This window comes from Panthera leo, chromosome B3 (genome assembly GCF_018350215.1).
Source record: "Panthera leo isolate Ple1 chromosome B3, P.leo_Ple1_pat1.1, whole genome shotgun sequence".
NCBI lineage: Eukaryota > Metazoa > Chordata > Mammalia > Carnivora > Felidae > Panthera > Panthera leo.
Genome location: NC_056684.1, coordinates 140979200 through 140996500, shown reverse-complemented (window position 1 = coordinate 140996500; position 17301 = coordinate 140979200).

Sequence of the window (17301 nt, the reverse complement as noted above, 5' to 3'; positions counted from 1 at the left end):
TCGAGGTCCACCCGGGCAGACCTCAGCTGGTGCCAGATCCCAAATCTCGTTGTCAGGTGAGTCCCGACATGCACCTGGGGAAACACTGCTCTTTCATGCAAGAATTGCAAGAAAGGTTTTATTTTGGTCACCGGCAGTCGTCAAAATCGCCAGCTTCGGGCTTCCGTTCTCTAAGGAATTAAGTGTCACTCACTCTTAAGACTACCGTGTGATTAGAGTCCGGAAATCCAGTCCGAGCGCTCCTTGGATCTTAAAAGGAACCAGAATGGCTGTTTTGGCCAAGTAGTAGCAGAAAAGGGAGAAAGGGGATCCCGCCCCCCCCCCCCCACCGGCTCTGCTCTCGGTGCTGACCCACGTGGCAGGGGCAGGTGCTTAAAGCCCGGTTTCACAGACGACAAAGTGTGGGTCCGGTCACCATGTTGAGCCGACGGGAAAGTGAGATGCTGTCGCCCCAGGGTCCTGGTGCGACAGGGACTCACCGCCTTGTGATTTGGATCACTTGATGTCCGCTAAGCGCCGGCCGGACGCCGTCACCAGGCTCCGGGTACACACAGCCCACGATCTGGGGCCCGCTGTTGGGCAGCTCGAGGACGACCCCGGCTCAGCCCGCAGCTGCACCTGCTTTCCCTTTTTCCCTTCTCACCAGAAAGGAGGCCAGGGCTTTTCACTCCACAGTATACAGAATTATAGATTACCCATATGCTCATCTCTGCCCACCTTTTACCCCCTTCCTCCCCCAACAGGTTCATTGTTGGTGTCAAACAACAGAGAATTTAATTCTGATTTCACACCTTCCTGGAAGTGCTTTGAAAACCCACTCCAGGAGCTGGGGTCATCTTCATGTTCCTAGATACTAATTTTCAGGTCTTCTCACATTCCGGGAGGTTCTGAATGGGTAGTGGGATTACAAGAGGGGACCCCAGCTTTCAAGGGACTCAGTAAGCGACCGTGAAATCCCTGTGTCCTTTGTGGCTGGCCTGGGAGAGCCTCAGCAGTGGGGATTCATCCCATTTGCTCAAACCGGTCGGTAGAGGCCCCGTCCCCAAATGAGGTCATTTAAGAAACCACCTGTTGGGGCGCCTGGCTGGCTCAGTCGGTTGAACTTCTGACTGCGGCTCAGGTCATGATCTCACGGTCCGTGAGTTGGAGCCCCACGTCGGGCTCTTTGCTGACAGCTTGGAGCCTGCTTCGGATTCTGTGTCTTCCTCTCTCTCTGACCCTCCCCCGTTCATGCTCTGTCTCAAAAATAAATAAACATTAAAAAAAAATTTTTTTTTTTTTAAATTTTTTTTTTCAACATTTTTTATTTATTATTTTTGGGACAGAGAGAGACAGAGCATGAACGGGGGAGGGTCAGAGAGAGAGGGAGACACAGAATCGGAAACAGGCTCCAGGCTCCGAGCCATCAGCCCAGAGCCTGACGCGGGGCTCGAACTCACAGACCGCGAGATCGTGACCTGGCTGAAGTCGGACGCTTAACCGACTGCGCCACCCAGGCGCCCCCCAAAAAAATTTTTTTTAAGAAAAAAAAAAGAAACCACCTGTTAATCCCGTTTGGGGTTGACCTGATTGTTTACCAGTACAGGAAAAGTCACAGGGCCACACACACGTACAACACCCTATCCTAAATGGACAGCTAGCGAGGAAAGGAGGGGATCCAGGGTCAGTGATAGACTGAATCAGGCACGGAAGCTGGTCCTCAGTTTCCACTTTGCTCCTGGGGCTCCTGGTGTTTCCTGCCCAAGCCGCCTCTGGTCCGAGCGGGCAGGTGCTCTGCCCGTGGAAGCTGCGGTGCAGCGAACGGTCCAAATATACCTCCCTGAAACAAATATTAAACGACTCCTGTAGGCATCAGATAATTCTGCAGGCTACCTCGAAGGAAGTCAGGATTTCCAGCAGCAATTAAATTGCATGATTGGATACAGGGAAAGTTTTATAATTGCTCCCAGGTAGCAATTTATTAGGATAGATGTTACTTATGACATGTGTCAAAAAGGTCAAAGTTTATACTTCCTTGGACATTAACCTAATCTTTGAAACTCCGAAACTTACACTTTTTGGTCATTAATTTTTTTTTTACGAGCAGAGATTTTGACAATTAACCCAGTTAATAAAGGTCAAATTTCAATTTTTTTTCCAATTTCTGGAGCACTTAACTTATTCTTTTCTGAAAATGGGAAGATGGGGGATGATACATAGTTATTAAATGAACACAAGGATGTGGTTCCGCTGTCAGGGTGATGATTATAAAACAGCCGATACTGGCAGAACAGGATCGCTGTGTATCTGACGGAAAGTAGACTACAAGCCCAGGAAATAGAAAAATTAAGCTCCCGTGCTGTGTGCAGTTAGTAGGGTGCTGTGAGTACATGCCCTTGTTAAATCATCTCCCGGTTGCAGTCATTCAGTTACGTAGACTTCAGGCTTCCGCCGTTGAATCTGCACGTTTGAAAGTCAGTCATTTCGGCACACTTGCGCCAAGTACAATGTGAGTAAAGAACCAGAGTCACCTGCTAGGCCGGATTCCTCAGATGAACCCGCAGATGGGCCAACAGCAACTGAGGCGGCCTCGTCACCGCGCCCAGAGGGTGGGCGGGGCGGGAGCCCCCAGGGCCCTTCCTTCACACGCCACCGCGGACAGCGCCCCCAGAAGGGACAGCGCCCCCAGAACGGGCGGCGCAGGTGTATGAGGGAGGAGGGGAAATTCACCACCGGTTCATGGCCCGGCAAACAGCAGAGAAAGTCCACAGACCCCTCCTTTACCACCCAAACACGACAGACCAAACTTCCCTTTCTGCTCTCGTCAAAACCTCCAGTTGGGGCAACTCCCCAGGAGGGCAAGCTTCCTGGGGGCTCCTACCTGGGCAATCCCCATTGCCCTGCTCCGACAGCGCCCCCTGGTGGCAGCGCCTCGTGGGACCAACCGCCCGCCAGGAGGCTGCCCAGGAAAAAAAACCCGACTCACACACCCTTGGGAGCAGGTACCCTGCCCAGACCCAGCCAAGAGCCTGATTCTCCAAGGGGTGGGGTTTGCTGCTGCTGTTGTGTTGTAGAAATAAAGGCCCCTCATGAGATGTGCCCAGCGTTAAAGAACCAATATATCAAAACCATATTTACACGACATCTGTTTATCCAACAACGATGTGCAAGCAGCCGGCACCCTACGTCTTCCGCCCCAGGCCGTCCGGCCCTGGACGTCGCCCCCACCTGCTTCTCCGTGCTTAAACTCTTGCGCCGAGGCCTGGCTTCCCCCGCACGGTGCAACTGCCCGCCGTATCCGGGGTCCTCCTAGCATCTCTGTCTGCCTCCTGTGCCTCGCACATAGTAGGTACCCAGAAAATGCCAAAGAAAAAGGAAGGGGCCTTGAAACTGAATAACAACAAATATAGTCTCTCCGAAAATACACCATTTGGGAAATTGCTAGGGGGGGTGCGTTTGGGGGTGCCTGGGTGGCTCAGCAGGTTGAATGTCCGGATCTTGGTTTCGGCTCAGGTCATGATCTCATGGTTTGTGGGTCCAAGCCCCGTGTTGGGTTCCACACTGCCGGTGCGGAGCCTGCTTGGGATTCTCTCTCTCTGCCCCTCGCGCACTCTGTCTCTCCTCCTCTCTCAAAAATAAATAAAAAGAAGGGGGACTGACTTCGTGCCCTCTTCCCACCGATTCCACGGGTCTATGCCAAGCAGACAGTGTGCATGCGTAGACTTTTCCCAGAGATGTCGTCGGGAGACAAGAAGGTGACTCAGTTTACAAAACTCTGGTTGGCTGCAAGGCCTCAGGAACTGTTTTTCAAGCCGTGAGGGCCACCTGCCCGGGATGCCATGGGAAGGAAAAGCAGGGGAGAGGAGCTGTGTCTGCGGTTCCCAAAATATCCCCGCAGGCGGCAAACCTGGGTTAAATCTGAGCGCACCTGATGTCTGAGCCCTTTGTGGGGCTTGGTGCTAACAGAGGCTGTTGTGACCTAGCCAAGAAATCGGGAAAGACGACTGCGGCCTTCTGTTTTTCTTCCTTTCGACCTCCACCGCCCACGGGGGACCTGCCCCCTGCCCTCTCACTGTCTTGCCTCCCTACCTCCTTGGCAACCTCTCGCACTGTCCCCCCGCCACCCTCCCTGGCTCCCTCTTTGCCACCCCATCTCTGCTCCTGTTTCCACAGTCGATTGCCTCGCAGATTTTATTGGGATTTACAATGCTAGGGATTTACAGGGAGCCAGCCCCCCTCCCCCCCCCCCACCACCACCATGGGCTCAGGACTGGTCTGGGCACATCAGAGGGACAAGTGCTCATGTGGCCGGGGGCGGGGGGGGGGGGTGGCTGGTGGTGCAGAGGACACGGCAGGGCAGCCTGGCCCCAGTGGACAGGGAGATGGGTGCTGCCTGGCTCTCCTAGGGCCCCAGGGGCTGAGCGGGGGGGGGGGGGGGGGGGGGGGGGGGGGGGGGCTGAGCCAAGTGGAGGGAGGGGCCTCCGAGGGGCCTGTCACACAGCTTTCCACGCCAGGCAAAAGAAGCTTGGCTTTTCTCCGGGGAGGGGCGCTCTGAACTTCCCTGAGGCTCCTGTGGGGCCCCACCCGGCCCTGGGGGGACCAGACTAGTGTGGGGAGACGCCCAGGTATCTGCAGCAGTGGAGGGAGGGGGAGGGAGGGGCTAGGGCAGAGAGTTGCCTCAGGCCCCCTCTTCTATCACTGTCTCTGATGGAGGCAGGCCTTTAACTGACTTGGGCTTCTCCACCTGCAGGACGGGAGACCCAGGAACGCAGAAAAGCTTGAGCACCAACCTGAACGACCGGATGTATGTGCCGGAGGGACGTGGGACTCTTGGCGGTGGTCGTATCTCAGCAGGAAACACAGCTACATCTTCGGGGAAGCATGGGCCTTTCGCTCAATTTTGGCAAATCTACCCAAATCTAAAGTGCCTTCCTTTTCTGGGAAAGCCTGCACCTTCCCCTTGTTGGCTCTGCCCGCCCCCCCAACCCCCCAGGTCCCGGGGAAGGCCTGCAGGCACGTGGAGGAGGCTGGCACTATCCCGCAAAGCCCAGGGCATTCAAGATGGATAGATGGGACTACATTCATTTCTCTTTAACCGCCTGGAAGACAATTCCACCGGGGTGCCTGGGGGGCTGGGTCGGTTAAGCGTCCGACTTCGGCTCAGGTCATGATCTCACGGTTTGTGGGTTCGAGCCCCGCGTCGGGCTCTGTGCTGACAGCTCGGAGCCTGGAGCCTGCTTCGGATTCTGTGTCTCCCTCTCTGCCCCTCCCCTGCGCACACTCTGTCTCTGTCTCTCAAAAATGAATAAATGTTAAAAAATTAAAAAAAAATCATCGACTCATGATTTGGGCTCAGATCCTGATCTCACAGTTTGGGAATTCGAGCCCTGCATTGGGCTCTGCACTGACAGTGCGGAGCCTGCTTGAGATTCTCTCTCTCCCTCTCTCTCTGCCCCTCCCCCACTTGTGTATGTGTGCGTGTGTGTGTGTGTGTGCGTGTTCTCTCTCAAAATAAATAAACATTTCTTTTAAAAAAGAAAACTCTACCATAAACAAAGGCAAAAGACATTTCCTCCCCACAAACTGGGAGAAAGCATTTGCAACATTTACTTGGACAGTAACTCACGCATCACAGGACAGGGGCACCATGAACCGCCCCCCCCCCCCCCACAGGAGGCTTGAGCAAAGACACATCACCTCCGTGGGGTTCTTGCCCAGAATGCACACCTTCGGGCCACTCCTGACAAAACCTCAGACAAAGCCAAACTGAGGGACATCCTACAAAATGACCAACCACTCAGCCCTCTCCCACGGCGCCAGGGGTGTGAAAGACAAGAACGCCCCAGGAAGTGCTCGAGCCTGGAGCGGCCGGGGACTCCCAGCTAAAGCAGCGTGGGGTCCCGATGGGGTCCTGCGACGGAAAAGGACACAAGTGGAAAACCTGAGTTTGCTGACCACAAACGTACAGTCTTCTGTAAGTCAGGAAACGAAAATCTGGGCCCTGTGTTCTGGCTAAGACTGCCTGGTCTGGACCTGCCCTGTCACTTGGCTGCACCTCAGGGTCCCAGTCCCGGCCGCGTGGACAGGGTCTCGGTGACAGGGCCTGCACCCAGCTCTCAGGAAGGCGCCCGGGACCCGGGGGCCGCCGGGAGGTCAGCTGCCAGGCTGCACAGAGAGACTACAAAATCAATTCTCCGTTTCTCTTTGTAAAAATACGGAAAGAAGTAGATCTGTAGCAGCACAGAAGGGTCCAAGTGGTGCTTTTTTGTTTTTCAGATGAAATGCTGGGAGGCCGGTGGACCACACAATGAAGGCAATTGAAAAAACTCGGCCAAGGGGCGCCGGGGTGGCTCAGTCGGTTGAGTGTCCGCCTTCGGTTCAGGTCACGATCTCGCGGTTCGCGGGTTCCAGCCCCGCGTCGGGCTCTGTGCTGACGGCTCGGAGCCTGGAGCCTGCTTCGGACTCTGTGTCTCCCTCTCCCTCTGCCCCTCCCCCTTGTGCTCTGTCTTTCTCTCACAGATAAACATTAAAGAAAATAAAAATAAAAAATAAAAAGCTCAGCCAATAGCAACGCTGCAGTTCATCTCCAGGGAAGGGGGAGTAACAGGCACTGAGCACTTACCTGTCTGGTGGGTTTCAGGGGCCCTAACAGGTTCCACTCTTCCCCCCCCCCCCGCCCCCCTGCCTCCCCACGGGGCCAAGGAGTGTGGGTCATCGCAGCACCTCAAAGGTGGCTTCCTCCAATGCCTCCCCCTGCCTCCCCCTCTGGCTTGGAATGTCCTTCCTGCCACCATGTGCCTAACAAATTTGTCCTTTCTGACCCTGCAGACCTGCCACCCACCTGGTGACCCCCCCCCCCATATCCTCCCCCACCTGGTGGACCCAAACCCCTCCCCCGGGAGGCCGCACGCTCCCCCACGATCACCAGAACGTGGACATTTCATGGGAACTAGTTTCTGGTCTCCCTCTGAGGCCCCTCAGTCCCCTCTGTGAGTCGCAGGGACGGGAGGAAGAATGAATTCGATTCCCAAGTGCCAGCCTTTGTGTCGCCCGCCCCCCTCAGACATTCCAGTGTCTCGCTGGACAGCCGAGGGAGCTGAGCCCTGGTGATGTGAGTGCACGTGCGTGTGCAGGTACACGAGCATGTGTATGTGTTTCTGCAAATGTGTTACACGTGTGGCCGTGTGACCGGGGCCGGGGGAGGCTGGCTGCAGCCCCTGTGCCCTCGCTGGACGAGGCAGCACACACTGTGATCACCTGCTTTCTCCAGACGAGGAACTGGGCCCAGAGAGGCCTGCGTCCCCTCCCCAGGGGCACAGTCAGGGAGGGCCAGGCCGGCTTCCCTCTAAGTGGCCGGCCCCGGGTCCAAGCGGCCTCGGGTGGCTCAGGAGCAGCCCTTCCGGCCACACTGAAAGGACAGAGAAGTATCTTGCTGTGACAATGGGTCCTGCAGGGTGTTGCTCAGATGGGCCGCCTCAAAATCAGTAGGCTCCCCCCCCCCCCACCCCGCCCAGGCCTCCTCAGCGGGCCTTTCACAGGTGCTCATGTCCTTCTCTGCCATCAAGCTGTGAACCCCTCAAAGTCAGAGACAACTCACGTTCGGCTGTGACGCAGACACATTTCTAAACTCTGAGTCCTGCACACCCAGTGCCCTGCCCTGAAGGATGTTCATTTCTCCACCCGGGAGGCTGAAGACGGAAAGTGGCTCCTGAGTCCTCATGCATGACTCGGACCCTGTCGTCAGGCCCCCTTCGAATTGTAAGGATCCCTCCATCCACCCCCACGCCCTAGAAGGATGATGCAACATCTACGCCAAGAAGGAGGACGATTTTATTACCCCATTTCCTGGAGGTGGACAACTGAGGCCTTGGAGGTCAAACTCGTTTCCTCCCATTTGAGGGGAAGATGCTGTGGTTCTCTGCTCCCGTTCTCTTCCCCGGACGCGGAGGCCAGTGTCGGGAAGTCCTTCCAGCCCTGGGCGTCTGCCTTCCCATGTCTGCCTCTGGAGCTCTACCACCAGGATCAAGTTCTCACCTCTCTTTCTTCTTATTTACAAACAAACGAAACGATTTCTCACCACCCACATCCAACTGTAGCTGCATCCGATTATATTAAAATACCCCCTTCCTTGACTCTATTCTATTAAGTGCTATCACTTTCCGGTCAAATATTTCTCTTGCAAAAAGAAATCGTAGTCCGTAGTCGTGAGGACACTTCCTCTCCATCAGAGAAAAGAGGTTCGGTGCCTGTTATCAGAGTGAGTCCGAGGGGCTGAAATCTGTGATGTGCCCAGACAGCTCGGGGACCAGGGAAGGGGCCTCACGCAGCAGGATGAAGGAATGCTTCTGGAAGTCCACAGTCCCGAGGAGCACAGGTGGTGCACACTGAGCATTTCTCGGCTTTCGCGAACAGTTCCGCAGAGCGAGGCCAGGGCGAGGCTAGCTCACTGGGGAACCTCACGGCCGGCCGGGAGACTGGGAGTCCCATCTGACCTCACCGTGGGGGGCGGCGGGGGGAGGCTGCCCATTTTGTGGATGAGGAAACAGGCTCAGAGAGGCGGGCTGGTTCTGGACTGCAGGATCAGGGCTCCTGCCGAGCCAGGCTGGGCCTGTTCCTTTGTGACCTTGGGGAGCTCCTGGACCACGTGGTGCCTGCGCCAGGGAGAGTGGGGGTTGCAGTCACCCCCAGGTGCTTGTGGGGCTCGTATCCTGGAGGGAGACTCCTACAACAGAGCAGTGACAGGTAAGATGACTCCAGAGGATGACAAGTACTGGAAAGGAGAGGAGAGGAGAGGGGAGGGGAGGGGAGGGGAGGGAAGGGGAGGGAAGGGAAGGGAGGGAAGGATGTTGCTAGGTTGGTTGGTGGCTGGAGACAGAGGCCCCTCAGGGAGGCGACGCGCCAGCCACACGGTGACCCACAGAAGTGCCCTGGCGCGGGAAGGAACCTGGGTGGGGGGGTGGGGAGGTGGCTCAAGGCACAGAAAGGCCACTGTGGCCTCATGGGGTGGGGGGTGAGTGGGGTGTGGCACCACGGTGACGAATCCTCTGTGAGGAAAAGCCGGGAGCTGGTTGCACCGGGTTTCAGCTGAGCGGCCGAGTGGGTGGCGTGGAAGCCGTTTCCTGGGATGGGGAGAATGCGGGGCAGGGAGGAGGGGGTCAGGAGTCCCATTTGGGCCCGATTACATTCGAGGTGCCTGCCGGGCAGCCCAGCTGAGTGGAGGCAGATGGGTGGGTGTGCGGGAGGGACGTGCACGTGTGGCACAGGCTGTAGACGCGGTGGCGTGGGGTCCTGAGCCGCCTGGGTGGCCGCCCTTGTCCCAGTACTGGGGCCGGGCCGCACCGGCCTGGAGGGGCCGGAGTCTGGCTGTCCCGACCTTGCTCTGCTGTCCCATGCAGAGGGACAAGCACGGAGAGGCGGGCCCCAGCAGGAGCCCCAGCTGGTCTGGGCGCCCGCATCCACAGGGTTCCAGCCTGGCTATGGGGGAGGGGGTCCTGGAGATTCCTGAAGGCCCCCGGGACCCTCACTCACTCAGAAAGTATCCTCTGGAACTGTGTGCCCAGCTGGGGGTAGAGAGTGTGGGCCCAGGTGGGGGAGGTGGGTGGATTTGGGGGACAAGGGTAGTGACAAATAAGGCAGGCTCCTCGTTTGGGGTTCGGGGAGCAGGGCGCCACGACGCCGGGGAGGTCGGTGTGCCCGGCACATGGGCTTGAGGTGAAACCCGATAGAAGGAACCCGCGCTTCTCTGTGGCCGCCATCGGCTGCGCCTGCGCAGGCGTGAAGAATGCAATTTAATCCACTTGGCAAACCCCAGCTGCGGTTTGGGGTTTGGAGGAAAAGGGGCCGGGGCCAGGAGGCAGCAGGGGAGCACTTGAGAGGTGGGAGGGGGGTGCTAGAGAGGCGGGGTGTTGGGCTGAGCCCCAGACTACAAGGGAGGGTGCTGGAGGGTGGGAGGGGCAAGCTGGAGCTGCTGTGGGGGGAGGTGATGAAGGTCAGGTGTGGCCGGGGCCGTGGGTCTCAGACCAGGTGGACAGTGAGTCCGCGGCCAGCATGAGGGCCTATGGCAGGGAAGCCCAGGTGCTCGGTGAGGACTTGTCCCCGAGGTGGCTACAGGGACCCCTGGGGACAGAGAACTGAATTCCAAGCCGACTCCGTTCCTTGGTTGGCCACGGACATCATCAGTGGCTGGGGGGGGGCTGCAGCCCACGGCCAAGGGTTCGCAGGCACGAGGCCCCTCCCCTTTCCAGGAGGCCTAACACTGCAAAGGGAGCCGGTAACCCCAGCCTTCTTGACAATGCTCAGTAATTTCTGGTAATGACCAGCCAGAAACAAAGAGCAAGCTCTCCTGAAAGGTCACTTATCCAAGAAAAGAAAATTATTCCTTTGCCTGGAGTCTGTCAACTTTTGCCTTAATTAATATCAAACGTGCACATGCTCGGCAGTGACTTCAAATGTTCGAGTGGACTTCCTGTGACATTTTTCATAAAAAAAATGTAAATCTTCCCGGACCGAGGCGTTCATCAGAGCCCCGCCTCTGTTCTCAGGAGCCTCCGCGGCAGACGGGCGCTGGCCCGGGTGGCAGTGACACGTGTGAACACACAGATCGCCTGTGGCCGTGTCAGAGCTGCTGGGGCAGGTGAGTCTCCCTCTCTGAGCCTCACCTTTATCAGCACCGATTTCCCGAGGCTGCTTTATGGATTACCCGGGATGCATTACGTGGGCTGCTTAGCCCAGAGCTGGGAGCCCACCCACTGTGGCCAGAGCCGCAGTCACTTGGTATGTCCCAGCCTGTGCTGGGCCCCAGGGACGAGCTGGGTGGGCGGGCCCTGCTTCAGAGCGAGTCTCAAGGTTCTGCTCTTCAGACCCCAGGCAACCGTTGGCCTCCTCTCCTCCTCCCTCGGGGACCCCCAAGGCAGGTGCCCCGCCGTCTAGTGGTTGTTGATGCGTCTGCCGCCCCGACCAGCCTGAAGCTGGTCCATCGGTGTCCAGCTCAAGGGCTGGTCTATGCTGGCGCCCTGGGGCCTTTCCTGGGGGAAGGAGGAGTCAGCGTGGACTGGGTCTCTGTGGAGGGGGAAGGGGCCTCTGTCGTCCAGGGGTCTGGGTGGGGCCGGCTCCCGGACAGAGACCGGGACTTTCACTTCCCTCCATGTAGCAGCAAAGCACTGTCCCGTCCAATTCTGTTATCGCTGTTTCTATTTTTCCAACAAGAAAGCGGAAACCGAGTTATAGGATTTTGCCCCAAATCATAAAGCTGACTTATTCCTCAAGAAATCAGGGAGGGGATAAACACCTGCTGGTCCGCCTAGACACTCCCTCAGCCCACCGGGATCTTGGAGACCCCAGTTATGGGCCCTCAGCGAGAAAGATCTCACCCAGCTCGAGCCCATCTGGTCTCCCGCGCCCATGCGGGGCTGCCCACTCCTTTCCTCGTTCGGCGTGGGGGGTGGCACCTACCCTGCTCAGCCTTATCTAACGGCTTGTGGTCTGAATATGCAAGAAGAAAAGCCCGCAGGCGCGCCGCATATTAAATTTGAGTAGCTGTTGGGGCGCCTGGGTGGCTCCGTTGGTTGGGCGTCCGACTTTGGCTCAGGTCATGATCTCACGGTCCGTGGGTTCGAGCCCCGCATTGGGCTGTGTGCTGAGCGCTCAGAGCCTGGAGCCTGTTTCAGATTCTGTGTCTCCCTCTCTCTGACCCTCCCCTGCTCAAGCTCTGTCTCTCTGTCTCAAAAATAAACATTAAATAAAAAAAAAAAATTAAATTTGAGTAGCTGTTGCCAAAATCAGTTTCCAAAGTGACTTTACCCATTTACAACCTCACCAGCAGTGGATGAGCGAACTATTTCCCTACATGCTCTCCAAAGCTTGATGTTGACACATTTAAATTTTTGCCAATTGATGGGGAAAAAAATATGTCAATTAATTTACATTTCCCTTTTTTTTTTTTACTAATAACTTGGGCATCTGTTAATATGCGTCTTAACCCTTTCTAATTTCTGTTCTGCAGCTTGTCTATTCATATTCTTCTCTTATTAAAGGAATTCTGGTGCGTCCAGGTGGCGTAGTCAGTTAAGCGGCTGACTTCAGCTCAGATATGATCACAGGGCTCATGAGTTCGAGCCCGGGTCAGGCTCTCTGCTGACAGCTCAGAGCCTGCTTTGGATTTTCTCATTCTTTCTCTCTCTCGCTCTCAAAAATAAATAAACATTTAAAAAATTTAAGGAATTCTTCATATATACATATATATACATATATATAAAGGAATTCTTTATATATTTTGGATACTAATCCTTGGTGCGTTACATAGGGTGTAAATATTTTTGCCTTAACTGCTACTTCTCTTTTAACTGTACATTATCTTTCTTCATACAAACGTTTAAAATCAGCAGTGAAATTTATGAACTTTGCTTTTCTTTAAATCTTGCTTAAGATTCCTCAAGGTCATAAATATAGTCCCCAGTGCTTTCTTCTATTACTCCTGTGTGGTTTTTTTTTTTTTTTTTTTTTTTTTTTTTTTTAAATTTTTTTTTTCAACGTTTTTTATTTTTTATTTTTGGGACAGAGAGAGAGACAGAGCATGAACGGGGGAGGGGCACAGAGAGAGGGAGACACAGAATCGGAAACAGGCTCCAGGCTCCGAGCCATCAGCCCAGAGCCTGACGCGGGGCTCGAACTCACGGTCCGCGAGATCGTGACCTGGCTGAAGTCGGACGCTTAACCGACTGCGCCACCCAGGCGCCCCTCCTGTGTGGTTTTTAAACAAAGTTTATGTCTTTATTCCATTAATTTTTGTTAATGGCATGAAGAGGGAATTTAATTTAATTGTTCCCAGGTAGTAAAAGGGTCCCCTATTTATTGAACAATCTGCCTTTTCCTCAGTGATTTGAAATGCCACCTTTGTTCACATACTAGATTTCAGTATATACATGGTCTATTTTTTTGATCCTCTGTTTTTGTTCCAAGGATCTATTTATCTATTCATGTGCTAATATCACATTATATTTATTAAAATTACTTTATAATATGCTTTGACATCTTGTCGGGCAAAATTCCCCTCTTTGTTTTTTCTTTTTTCAAGCTGTCTTGGCTATTCTTGAACATCTACTCTTCTATCTGAATATTAGAATCAGCTTGTCAAATCTTATTAAAATCTTGATTGGGTTTTGATTAGGATTGTGTTGGATTTATAGATTTATTGGGGGGATTAAAATGGAGAAAAAAATATTAATTCTTAGTATTATGATAGGGCCCAGAGAACGTATGCAGTCAGGACCGGGCTTTTCCGTGGAAGGTGGGTAGCCTGTGCTGGCTGGGTCACTGAGCGTGGCTCTGGTCCTGGGGTCCGGGAATGAGCCTAGTGTGTGGTCTGAGTCATGCAGAGCCCCTGGGGCTTCCTCCTGTGGGGCCTCCTTGGGATATGAAATTCTGCCCCGGAATGGCCGATTCCCACACCACTTACCCTCAACCAATGCTGAGGGCCTGCCAGCAGGTGTCCAGAGGTCCAGGTGCAGAGGTGACCCAGGCAGGGGGCAGATCACGCACTCTTGCCTGTGGAGCAGCGTGTGGGATCCCGAGGAAAGAACCACTGGCTGCTTCCTGGAGGGGCCAGCCCAAAGGCGGGCTTTGCAGAATGGGTAGGTTTCCTGAGGAGCACTGGGAACGGGGCCATGCAGGGAGAGGACACTTCATGCACAACCGAGCTGCATGGACGGGAAAGGAGAGGAGCGGGGGGTGGGCTGCGTCAGGGGAAGGGCAGCTGGAGAGGAGACCCCCTTCGGTTCATGGCAAGGTCCGTTCAGATGTCATTTGTGCCATGTAGGGGTGCCCAGGGACGCCAGGTAGAATGCCAGGGACTGGATACGGGAGGCCTGGGGTGTGTCCCTTCGGCTGGGGACAGAGAGGAGACCAGCAGGTCTGCTGGGGGTTGCTGGGTCTATGCGTTTCCAGGCCCAATGGAATTTATTTCCATGTAGACGTCAATGTTTATGAAAGGGTAAGCCGACCTGACACTTGCATGTATGCCATTAAAACCCACCAGTTACTACCGCAATTGCTTAGGACTCAGACTAATGGAAGATTTTTTCCAGGGAGGGTTCTTTATCACCGACATTATACAGAATTGCAGGCACATGGCGATACTAACCATTAGACTGACTTTTAGTCTGTTTTCTTATGTTTTGAATTCTCTACCAATGTACCTGGGAGGACCCCTCCTACCGCTCCCGCCGGGGTACGCGGCCACTCGGTCCCACACGGCCCCCCAGCACCTGCCTGCTTTCCTACTCCCTTTCATGGCAAGCGCCTTTCCCCTCATAAACCACATCCTTTATAAAATGTCTGCCGAGCTAAATAGCGAGACCAACAAAAGAGTATTTGTGAAAATACATCGGGTCAAAAGAGGAACACTACAGGAATGCTTGTTACCCACCACCCGGCTTAAGAAACAGGACGATGCATCAGCTTTGAGGCTCTCTGTGGACCCTCCCCTTCCTATCGCTGCCCGCCTTCCCTCACAGCGAGCAGACTCCTTGTTTTTTGTTCATTCGTTGTTCTCTCGGCGTTCTTTGCTGTTTCCCCACACGCACGTGGCCCTGCACGTGACACCGTTTAGTTTCGTGTGTTTTTTGATCCTCATGTAATGGCGTAATTTTGCGTGGATCCTTCTGCCCTCTGCTTTTGCTGCTTTACACGATGCTCTCAAGATTATTCATGTTATGCAAACAGCAGTTCGTCCTTTTTCACCACTGCATAGCATTCCGCATAGACCACAGTTTATGGATTCATTCTTCTTCCGACGGAATTGGGTGGTTTCCAGTTTTTTTCTATCTGATCAGGGCTGCTTGTACCAGCCCGGTCTTCTGGTGACCGTGGGCCAGAGCCCTCTAAGGGACACAGCCTCGGGTAGAACTACTGTGTTGTGGCGTATTCATTCCCTCAACGTTATCACATAATGTGAAAAAATGCCTTTGGTAATTTAGACTCCTGCCAGTATGAGGTTCCCATTTTTTAGATCGAAAGGGCACAGCAGATTTAAGGTAGGATCAGCCTGGTGAGATTTCTAAATTCCAGGGAAAACTTTTTTAAAGCCTTCAAAATTCCAGGTAAAAGAAAAAAGTTAACTTACTCTGGGAATATAGACTGAAATCAGACTTCTCATTTGACACCCCACAAGTCATAAGAGAGTAGAATAATGCCTTCATCATAACAACCCTGTAACATCAGTACTATTATTAGCCCTGCTTTACAGATAAGGAAACAGATAAGGAAACAGAGAGATTGGATAAGGTCACAAATCTAGCAACTCATGATTCAGACTTTTGTTGTCTGACTCTAGAATGCGCATTTCTAACTACTATACTCTCCTAAGTAAAGTGGCTCTAAGAAAAGTACTCAGACATGTAAAGTCCTTTAACCCAAACTGAATAGTAAACATAAATTCTAAAGCCACTGCCATTCAAATTAAGACTAAGAGAAGGTGCTTGTTATCACACCGTTATTCAACTCTGTTCTAACTAAGGTAAGGGGAAAGGAGAATGAACAGAGACAATGTAAATATGAGAAAAGAAGTGATAGCATTGTCTTTGTTTGCAGGTTATATAGTTATGTATCTTAAAAAATTCAAGCAATTCAACACTACCACCACCACCACCAACAACAATCACAAACTAAGGTGGCTGGTTACTAGATAAATAAACAACAAAAAATAACTTTTCTTTATATTAGCAAAAGACAGAAATGGGAACAGAAAAACCACATTCACAATGGGAACAAAAATATTTTTCCAAAATATTTGAAAAAATATCTGAACTCTTCCAGGTATGATAGCATCAAAAAGAATAAAATGCTTACGAATAAACTTTTCAAAAAGAAACACACAAGTTATACTCTGAAAACCACAAAACGTTGTTGAAAAAATTAAAGATCTCAATAAATGGAAAAACATCCCATACTTGTAGACTGTAAGGCTTAGTATTGTTTAAGATGACAACACTCCCCAAATTACCTATAGAGTCAATGCAATCCCTGTTAGGATCCCAGCTGACTTCTCTGTAGAAACTGTCAAGATGATTCTAATGTACACATGGAATTTCAAGGGACACAGAATGGCTACAACAATCTTGAAAAAGAGAAACAAAGTTGGAGGACTCATATTGCTGCTTTCTAAACTTAATACAGAGCAACAATAATGAAGACTGGTATGGGCATAAAGACAGACATGTAGATATGTGGAATAGAATTAAGGGTATAGAAATAAACCCATGTGTCTTCGGCGAACTTCTTGTTTTTTTGTTTTTGTTTTTTACAAAGGAGCCAAGACCATTTAATGGGGGGGGGGGGGATGAAAAGTCTTTTTAACAAAGGGTTCTGGGACAACCAAATAGTCACATGCAAAAGAGTGAGGCTGGACCCTTACCTCACACCATATACAAAAATTGATTCAAAATGGCTTAGTGATCCAAAGCAAACCAAAGCTGTAAAACTCATAGAACAAAACACAAGGATGTACCTTCATGACCTCAGTTTTGGCAATGGATTCTTAGGTACGACATCAAAAGCATAAGCGACAAAAGAAAGACTAAACCAGTTGGTTCATCAAAATTAAAAATGGTTGTGCTTTAAAGAACATTATCAAGTGAAAAGACAGCCCACTACAGAATGGGAGAAAATATTTGCAAATTATATATCTGATAAAGGAGTAGTAGCTACAATATACAAAGAACTCAGGAAACTCAGGAAACTCAGGAAACTCAGGAAACTCAGGAAATAATAAAAAGACAAATAATCCAGTTTAAAAACAGGCAAAGGGGTGGGGGGGTGCAGCTGGGTGGCTCAGTCGGTTAAGCGTCCGATTTCGGCTCAGGTCGTGATCTTGTAGTTTGTGAGTTCGAGTCCTGTGTCATGCTCTGTGCTGACATCTCAGAGCCTGGAGCCTGCTTCAGATGATGTGTCTCCCTCTCTCTCTGCCCCTCCTCCACTCTCACTCTGTCTCTCTCTTTTTCTCTCTTTCAAAAATAAATAAACATTAAAAAAAATAGGCAAAGGACTTGAACAGACATTTCTCTGAAGAAGATATACAAATGGCCAATAAGCAGCTGAAAAGAGGCTCGACATCATTAATTATTAGGGAAGTGCAAATCAAAACCACGGTGAGATACCACTTCCCCTCACTAAAATGGCCAGATTAAAAAAGTCAGATAATAACAAGTGATGATGAGGATACAAAAAAACCAAGACCATGGTATGTAGCTGTTGGGAATGTAAAATTTGTGCAGCCACCCTTAAAAGTTTCTTTCTGGGCACCTGGCTCACTCAGTCAGTAGAGCACGC